This window comes from Castor canadensis, chromosome 11, assembly GCF_047511655.1.
Source record: "Castor canadensis chromosome 11, mCasCan1.hap1v2, whole genome shotgun sequence".
NCBI classification, from domain to species: Eukaryota; Metazoa; Chordata; class Mammalia; order Rodentia; family Castoridae; genus Castor; species Castor canadensis.
The window spans coordinates 54424276-54434745 of record NC_133396.1 but is presented as its reverse complement, the minus strand read 5'-3'; the positions used below and the strand labels follow the sequence as shown (position 1 = coordinate 54434745).

At 36.7% G+C, this 10470-nt stretch overlaps 1 pseudogene; it reads right to left on the bottom strand.

Annotated features, from left to right (window-relative positions):
• Positions 1–2322: 2322 nt before the first annotated feature.
• Positions 2323–4012, bottom strand: LOC109688890 (heterogeneous nuclear ribonucleoprotein A3 pseudogene; annotated as a pseudogene).
• Between the last annotated feature and the right edge of the window lie 6458 nt (positions 4013–10470).

Genomic DNA, 10470 nt, shown 5'->3' with positions numbered 1-10470 from the left:
CTACTAAGCAATAAAGAGAATGAGAGCCAAAGAGTTCTGGGAATTTTCAGTCTTATTGAATTCAACAGGATCACCTGTACTCATGCAAGTTTTAGATTACTCTTCTCCACAGGACCCTCTATTAAAGGAAGACACCTCGGCAAATATTTGTAAAAGGGGCTCCAACTCCATTTTCTCCTTTCCATCATTTACCATTAACTGATTTAAAATGCTTTAAGTTATTTTTGCCATTAGCACAAGTCACTCAATTCTCCTACATTATCTGTCCTTAGCTCCTCTCAAATGTTCCCTTTTTAAAACTTTTTTCTAACACTTCTCCCATGATCATTCTACTTACCTAATTAGAGCTGTCTGCACTTTTAAGCATCATTTTCCAAAGCAAGTCTTACATTCCCTTTGAATATCTGATCTTTATACAAAGCTCCAAATTTGGGTTCTGCACATTTAAGAATTTGTATATCAGATTAGTCAGCAGGGAGAATTAATTGTTCCACAGCTTTTAATAGAAGATCAAGGAGAGAAAGGATCATATTCTTGACATATAAAAGGACCATTCAATCATGAACAATTTTGCTAAAAGGAAAGAATTAACTTGGATTTTGAAAACTATCATTTTCTCTCATTTCTGGAACACAGAGAAAGTACTTATTCCCTGATATCAAAACTCAAATGCCATTTTTCTTGATGTTGGCATATTTTATTTTTTAATCTTTGTCACCAAAATGTTTTGTTTGTTGATTTTTTCTTTCAAAGCATATGCTCATAAATTAATATGAAGCTTCAGATTCATCTATTGTGTTTAATCTAAGCATATACCTTAGATTTCAAAGAGAAATGGAGTCAATACCTCCTTAGTCCTTGATTTTACTTATTTTGACTGTAAAAGATAAGCTAGAGGAAACTTAACTGTGAAATTGCCTATAAAGATCAACCTGTGTTTTGAACAGCTTGCTGCAAAAGAAGACATAGGGATTATTCAGTGGCCTGAAGAGGAAAAGCCCTTTTATATAAAATAGCCTGGTTCTTCAGCAACCAGTTATATGAATTTTTCAAGCAAGTAAACCCAACTTACCAATAATTTTGACAATATTGAAGGAGTAGCTCCCAGTGATATAAAAAATGACAATAATGAATTATAAAATAGTGTCTTCCAAAAGTTCCTAGATGGGGTAGTTAATTTTTTGCCTATTTTGCTATACTATAGTACCAAGCCTTTGGTCAAACACCAGTGCAGACATTGCTTAAAGATATTTTTTAGATGAGATGAACATTTAAGCCAGTAAACTTTGAGTTACGCATGTTACCTTCCATAAGTAAAATCATAACCCCAAAGGTATACACAACTGACTTCAAAGAAGTAGTCAATAAATTGATTCTAGACAGCATGGTAAAGAGAAAAGATTTACCAATCCATCCTCTTCATATTATATTCATTAGAAAAGTAAAAGCGCTACAGTTCAAGTTTAAATTGGGGAAACTCGTAGAACTTTGTGGAGAAGGTAGTAGTTCTGGAAAAGTTTGTTTACTAAAGGCAAACAAACTGATGGACATGAACTGCACATCCAAGAATTTGTTTAAAATTTAGACTTTTAATAGCAACAAGTAAAAAGTTCTAAGGGGGTGAGAAATGATCAGAGGAAAAGGAAAGATTGTTGTTGATACTAACAGAACAAAAAGCAGCCCAAATGCTGATCCAAATTAACACCTGAAATTTAGGAGGGAAAGTAGAAATTCTGTTCGTTTGTTTTTTTACACATAGTCTTGTGGTGTAACCTAGGCTGGCCTTGAACTTGCAATCTTTTTTTTGCAGTACTGGGGTTTGAACTTGGCCTACACTTTCAGCTACTCCACCAGCCCTTTCTTGTGATGGGTTTTTTCGAGATAGGGTCTTGAGAATTGTTTGCCCAGGTTGGCTTCGAACCGCGATCCTCCTCATCTCTGCCTCCTGAGTAGCTACGATTACAGGCATGAGCCACTGGCACCCAGTAAACTTGCAATCTTCTTGCCGCAGCCTCTTAAGTCCTAAAATAACAGATGTGTGCCACCATGTCCATCTTGCAGTAACTTTTCTGTCTACGGATCATTGTTCCTTCTGTAACAGATTTTTGTAGTTGGGGATTATTGCATTTGGGATGACTGTCTCAAAGTAACCTGCAGCTTTGTTGACAACTCGTTACTCTCTCTCCTATGACCTGCATCCCTTTTCTCGTGTTTTTAAAACCTCTGCTACCATATCTACCACTTCTACCATCAAATCCATCACCAATACCATAGAGGCTGCCAGAACTTCCTTCACTAAAATTACCCCCTTTTGTAGATCCATCAGTTGATTGCTATGTCCACTATAACATTTCCAAAATCATTATAGTTCCCAGCACTGCCATTGTTACCAGAGCCAAAATTTCTTCCTTCACTGTAACCATTCTATCTTCCTCCACCACCATCATATCTACTGCCTTGGTTTCATATCCTGGCCCACAAATGCCACAGACTCCTTTTCTTTAAACAGGACTTTCTTTAAACAGGACTTCCACCACTTCTAAATCCATTATATTCACATCACCTCCACAACTACCTCCGCTATCATCATCTCCACCACCATAGCCTCTTCTACCAAAGTTTCCACTGTGGTCAAAATTACCACCACCACCTCCAAAGTTTCCTCCAACCCATAATATTGTCAGATCTACCTCCACAATCTCTCTGAACTATAGACTGCATCTCTTGTTCTAAATAAGGGCCTTTTCACTTCATGGTTGTGCCCAAAAATAGTGGCTTATTTCTCAAAAACAATTTTGTCATCTGTATGATGATCATAAAAAGTTACAAAAGTAAATCTTCTCTTTTTTCCACTCTGCCTGTCTTCCATAACTTCTTGTGGTTTCAATGTTGCCATATTCTTCAAAGTACCCTCTTAGATTATATTCTTCTTTATTCTCTTTAATACCACCACCAAAACTTTTCTTCCCTGTCAGATGTTCATCAGGCGTTACAGAATTCTCTCTAGAAACAACTTTCTTTGGTTACACTACACACCCTTCAACAACCTTTGTGTGGCTGAGCACACATTGTTGTATCCATCTCTTCAACACAAGAGTAAGTCACACAACCAAAGTCTTTGGAGCTTTTTGTTTAAGTCTTTCATTACTACACAATCTGTGAGTGTGCTCCATTTCTTAAAATGTTCTCTTAAACTATCATTTATAGTTTCAATGCTCAGACCACCCATAAAGAGCTTCCTCAACAACAAGATTCCCCTCTATAATGTGGGTGGATCTTACCCAATGAAGTCTTAAGAGACAGTCTGAGGCCCTCAAAGAAGTGCTTAGTACCCAAGACTGCAACATCAACTCTTCCCTGTGTCTCCAGACTGCTGGCCCTTCTGCAGACTTTGGATTTGCCAATCTCCATAACTGTGTGAGCCAATCCCTTAAAAAAGATAAATCCCTGCCCCTTTCCCCTTTTTTGTATATACATATATTTTGCACATACACATATCTAATACATGTATATGCCCTATTTTCTCCTATGATAATACATTACTTCATAAAATAATAATTTAAGATACATATGTAAATATTGGTTCTGTTTCTCTGGAGAATCCTAGTACAGCGGATAGATACATATTTATGGCTAGGTCCACAAGTGAGAAAATAACAATGTGATAGAATGGCTATAAATAGTAGTCTTGGAGTTAAGGGGTAGCTCAGTGGTAGAGTACTTACTAGGATGAATGAGACCTTTGATTTTATTCTCCGCACGCACACACACACGCACACACACACAATTCAGTCCCTTGTCCCCCAGATAAGGTCCAAATTTTGCTACTATGAAGTGTATTATCTTGTGAAATTTTTTTTTAATATTATAAAAGCTGGAGTGAGCTCTTTGAATGAGCAATGCTGCATCTAAATTGCCACATTCACGCTGATTGTCAAGATGCTGCTGGGGTCACCTCTGAGCCAGCCCTAGACTGTCACTGAATGGGATCTTTTGGAATGTAGGACTTCATTAGTGAGACACAGGCAGAAGTTGCTGGGCTTTCTAGATGCAGAATGTGGATTTGGGGACCAAAGGTGAAACAGGAAATGAAAGAACACCAAAATTTAAAATTCAGTAACTAAGAGTGAGAGGAATCAGGTTTATTGTCAGCAATTGACCATTTGACAAAACAAAACCAAGACAAAACAAAGCAAGAATTCTCTGTCTAGTTGAAAGTGAAGACGGTGCTCTCAATTTTTAACATGAGATGGGTGTCCTGGAAAAGTTTTACAGGCAAGACTGGGAGTGCTGGGAAGAGCAGGTTTAATGGGCACAAGCTTTTCAACTGCTCAGAATCTCTGTAGGCAGCATTCCTGGTCCCCATGATTCAGGCATTAAATCCCCAGAATTCAAGAGTACACCATCCCTTGGCCACGTGATTGGCATAGAAGTTAGGTTGGCAAAATTGGCAAATAATACAGAATGTTTGGATAAATTTTAATTTCAGAAGAATAAAAAATATTTTAGTATAAGCATGTGTCAAATATTATATAGGACATACTTAAAGCAAAAAATTATTCTTTGTGTATCTGAAATTAATATGTAACTGGCGTCATCCTGTATTTATCTGGCAATCCTGCTTAGGGATGAAAACATGACCTGAGCTAGGCCAATCAGAGTCCTTCTAAGGTTGGTGCTGCACCCCTGGGAAAAGGCTTTCTTTTTCTCCGGGGCTTCTACCATAAAGACAATGAAAACCTAGGCCTACCACATGCTACATTTCCCACTTCATAGTGGGAGCCTGTCGAGGAACGATGCTAGAACAAAGAAAAGTAGAGTTAAGAAAAGTAGAGTTAAAAAAAAGGAGAATTATTTGAATCCCCTAATTGACAGCAGGTTTACTCCATTACCTTTCTCAGTAATGGAGACCAACTAATTTTGTTTGTTTGTTTGTTTGCATTAGGTTGATTTGAGTTTATATCACTTGACAACCAAGACTCCTAACTAAGCAGAGGGTAAGCAGTCAGGGCTGGAAAAGATTTTAAGTGATCCATGTTGATGGAAACTGCCAGCAATAGCAAGTTCTTGAATTGAAAGAGCCCTTGGCTTCCAGATCTGGTACTGGTCACATTTCCAAATGCCTATAGTCCATCTATAGCAAATATAAACCCTTCCTGTCTTAATGGGTTTCTCAAGAATTTCATTTCTGAGCATGTGGTCCTTACCCTAATTTTATAGCTCTCCTTTATCTTGACCTCCAGCTTTTGAAGTCTCACTGGCTTCTCACTTCCATTTTTTTTCCTTCTGCAGTACTGGGGCTTGAACTAGGACCACATACTTGCTAGGCAGGTGCTCTACCACTTGAGTCACTCTGCCAGCCCTCGCTTTCCACTTCTGTCTTGTCTTTGACTTATTCTCCATCTTGACCTTCCACCTCAGCACTCTGCATGCAGACTCTTCTCAATCTGCTTTGGAGTTCTCTTCCTCCTTTTTTCCTTGATTCATCATATTCTGTAGTAATGCTATCTTTTTAAATCTAACATTGCTTATAATTTGATTCAGGAGCATATTAAGAAATAAGTCTTTTGTTAGAGATTAATCACATCTAATCAGATAGCCACAATTTAAGGAGACATTAAGATTCTAGAGGCTACTGCATAAAAAAAAATAGATGTCCCTTAAGTTCAAACCCATCTCTCTCTCTCTCTCTCTCTCTCTCTCTCACAAATAGCTGTCCCCTCTACATCCTTTAAGATAAAAGGGGAAATGGAGGCCACCCACCCTACATGAGTATGCTTCTTTTAAGAGGAAGGATTCACATAGCCTCTTTGAATTCTAGCTCTGCCCGTTACAAGCTTGGCAGCACTGAGCAGATTATTGATCCTCTCTGGGCTCCAGTATCATAGAGAAAAAAGTCCAGAGAATAATGTTCTACAGAGTAAGAATTAAGGTAAATAATGAGCACGACAAACCTTGAACTATAATTATTCAGTAAATGTCACTTTGACTTCTGTTTCACATTTTGCTTTAGCACTGCTGGTTTTTCTTCATTTAGGTATATGTTGCAAAACATATGTGACATAGAGCCCAGTATTGAGACTATATACAAAATTCTTACAATTCAATAAAAGACAAAAGCCACAGTTTTTAAAAACAGAAAAAAAATCTTGAACAAGAACTTCTCAGGAGAAGATATGTGAATGGACAATAGCATAATCCAAGATACTCCATATATTATCAGGAAAATACAGATTAGAACCTCAGAGAGATACTTCTATATCTAGCAGGTAAAGCTAAAGCAGTACTTAGTGCTATCGAGTGAGGAAATGGAGAAACCGGAGCCTCATGCCTTGCAAGTGGGAACATAAAACAGTAAATCACTTTGAAAAGTTGTTTGGCTAATTATTATAAAGCTAAATGTAAACTTATCTTGTATTCCACTTTAGATATTTACTCAAAGGAAATTAAAATACATGTTCATACAAAGTCTCTTACACATATGTTCATAGAATCTTTATGTACAATAGTAGATTCATAGAAATGACTCAAATACCCATCAACAGGAGAATGGGTAAACAAATTCTATTTTTACATGCTACTCAGGGATTTAAAAAAAAGGATTGAAGTACTGGTATATACCACAACATGGAAAAATCTGGAAACATTATGTTGAATTAAGAAGGCAGACACAAAAGAGGACAAACTGAATGATTCCATGTATATAACACTCTAGAACAACAACAACAAAGAAGCTAATTTATGGTGCAAAAGAAAAACAAAACAAAAAAACAAAAGGAGAAAGTGGTCTTCCTGGTGGTCAGGGAATGAGTGCAAAGGAGCATAAGGAAACCTTCTGAGATGGTGAAATCCTTGATATCTTGCTCTTGTTTCATAGATAAAGACATAGATACAATTTCATTGATCTGATTATAATAAACAAAAAAGATTGTGACAGGGAATCCAAAATTGACTTGTATAATACAATCAGGATACCACATTTAGTCAACATTAAGACACATTTCCCCACATTTTAACATTTCTAAAATTAAGAAGCACCCTAGAATCAATGGTACATCACGGCTTAATTGGCAACATTTTCCATTCTTTTACAAGTATGTGCAATTATGGGACATCTTAGAGCCACTGAAAATTGTAAGCTTCTTTCTAAACATTTTTTTTTCAAAATCCTTGCTAAAGTCATCAAAACTAAATACTTCTTACAAAGTTTCTGCTTTGACAGTGCTTGAAGCACATACTCAGCCTACTGGGCAATCCAGGATTGTTCCAATGTCACATCCTATGAAATGACATATTAAAACAACTACACCTTCGCTACATACTCTATGTTGGCTCACTTAGCATCTATTCCCAGTCTCCTTATTCCATGTCATCAATTTGGAAAGCCAAATGCTAGCTTTTCCAGTTTCTGTTGTTATTTGTGGTAGCTACATGACAGTCCTGGCCAAGGAAATATGGAAGTATGCTGGTGCAGGCAAGGGGAAGAGGGATCTAGGAATGCTTTTGATTTCTTACTATTCTGCCTCCCTGTGTTTTATCTTAAACTTAGATGGGATAGCTAAACCCAGAGATGCTCACTTGCAACCATTTTACATCCTTAAAACTATTGCCAGTATTATAAGTGATAATGACATTGTGGCTATTTTTCTAGGAGTCTTTACCTGCTAATGATCCATACTGAAATATTTATAGATTAAATGTGCCATCTAGAACTTGTTTCAAAACAGCCCAATGGTGGGAAAGTAAGTGGAGTTATAAATGAAATAAGATCATGTCTGTGGTATTCTTTCCCCTTCCAAAAGCAAAAAACACAGCAGCAGTTTAATTATGAGAAATCATCAGACAAACCCAAATTGAGAGACATTCTACACAATACCTGACCAGTACTCTTCAATAAGAGTCAAGGCCCACGAGAAGTATGGGGATTAAAAAAAAAATAATAAGAGTCAAAGTCAAGAGATGCATAAGGAGACATGAGAACTCTAGGCAATGTGGCATCCTGGGCTGGATTCTGCAATTGCACAAGCACATCAGTGGAAAAAACTGATAAAATTCCAGTGGAAAGTCTAGTTTAGTTAACAGTAATGTGCCAATATAAATTTCTTTCTTTTGAAAAATGTACCAAAGAAGAAACTGGGTGAAGGGCATACAAACACTCTTTGTACTGTCTTTACAACTTTCCTGTGGATCTAAAGTCATTCCAAAATTTAAAAGTTTATTTTGAAACGTCTGAAGGAAAAGAACAGTTTGGCTCCCACTGGTATTACCCAATACTGAACCAACACTGGCAACAGCCCATCTCCAGAGTTATTGTTGTGTGAGAAAAATAAAAGACATTCTTACCTATAAATGTCATTTAGCTACTCTGTTGCTTAAAGCTAAACAATTATGAACTGATAAAATGTGTTTATTGATGTCTAATGTAATTAGCTCTTAAAACCCAAAACAGAACAAGAACACTAAGTACCTTGCAGAAATTAGAGGCCAGTCTCCTATCCTCAGCCACTGGCCATGGGTATCATTTCAGTAGAACTTGCACCCAACCTCTACCCATTCCCATCTCCTAGTTCACATAAGGGAACACAGGAAGTGCAAAAAAGATTTTGTGTCTCTGGGAACCTACCTCAGCAAACAATTAGTAAGTGGTTGTGATCAAGACAAAAACAACAGCTTTCTTTTCAATTCCAATTCTTCATCTTCAGTTCTTCAACTATAATGAATTAGGTAATAGAAAAGAAAACAAATCTCATTTAATAGTAACAAAAAACTACAAAATACAAATAAAGTAATAAAAATGTGTGGGACATATATGAATAAAACTATAAAACTTTATAGGGCACAAAAGAAAACTAAAGTAAATGAAAAAAAATTCATCATCTTCCTGGATATATACTATATGGCAAATATGCCAGTTCTTCCTAAATTAATCTATAAGTTAAATATATTGTCACTCACATTTGAATATAAACCTAAATCTCATAAATGATATAAAAATTAACTCAAAATAGCTCATGTATCTTGATATGAAATAAAACTGTAACAGATTTACAAGGTAACAGAACAGAAAATCTTCATGGTCAAAGAATTCCTGGAGATAACTCCAAAAGTACATTCCACCAAAGAGAAAATTGATAAATTATACTCCATCAAAATTTAAAACTTTCTCTGGGAAAGACACTATTAAGAGAATGAAAAGGCAAGCTATTGGAAAGTTTAGCACAGGCATGTAACTCAGTCCTTACATCCAGTGAGAGAATTTAGGCAAGATGCACAAATATAACAAAAATGACAGCAAAGTTTATTAGAAAGAAATTTAATATAACAGGATAAAAGTGGGAAGAAATGAGAAAATGGAAGAAACATTTCCTGTTCCCCATGCAGGTAATGGGAGTAAAGACTCAAAGTGGTGGTCCTCATCTCTAATCTTGTGTGTTCCAAGCTGGAGGAATACACATGGTCATGTCTAACAACCTGTAATCACTAAGATAATGGATCTGGGTGGCTAAAATGAGGAGATGTTGTTAAGGCTTACCTCAAACACAAGGATAATAAGCAAGTTTTGATCTTCCCTTTGCCAGACATCCCTTTTGCTGTACCCATTCAAGGAGAATTGCAGCTTGTTAACATCTCAGAGAGGAAGGCAGATGCAGATAGCTCCCTTAAGTCTCTCAGCTCTTATAACTTAGCATCTAAAAGGAGATGGGAGGGGGTTGCTAGCTGCTCTGACGTTTTTAGCTTTTACTTTCTTGTTTTAATGTCTGAGTATGGCCCTTTAATATTAAAATAATTTCCCTGTCTCCTCATCTATCTATCCTACCTCACTCATCACTCATGGCTAACTGCTATCTAACACTCTGACTGGAAAAAAAATTTGCAAATCATATATCCAACAAACAAGACTAGCAACCTAATTTATGGGGGCCCAGAACAAAATTAAAATGTGGGGCCCTTTGTTGAAACATTATTAAGAATTTCAAGCCAGCGCCAGTGGCTCACACCTGTAATCCAAGCAACTCAGGAGGCAGAGATCAGGAGGATCACAGTTAGAAGCCAGCCTAGGCAAATAGTTCTCAAGACCCTATCTCAAAAAAAAAAAAAAAAAAAAAAACAAACTTAACACGAAAAAGGGCTGGCAGAGTGGCTCAAGTGGTAGAGTGCCTGCCTAGCAAGCATGAGGCCCATAGTTCAAACCACAGTACGGCAAAAAAAAAAAAAAAAAAAAAAAAAAAATTCAGGATTGCAGCAGGGAACATTAAACAAAGCAAGAAATCTTTTGAATGTGCAGCCATACAAGACTGCATAGGTCACAATCCTATGAAGATGTTCCTATCAACAAAGGATTTGTATCCAGAATATATAAATAACTCAATACCCAATAGCAAGAAAACAAACTACTGACAACACCAAATGCTGAGAAGGGTATGGATTTTCTGAAATTTGTCCACAGCTGGTAGGATTGTAAAATGTTAT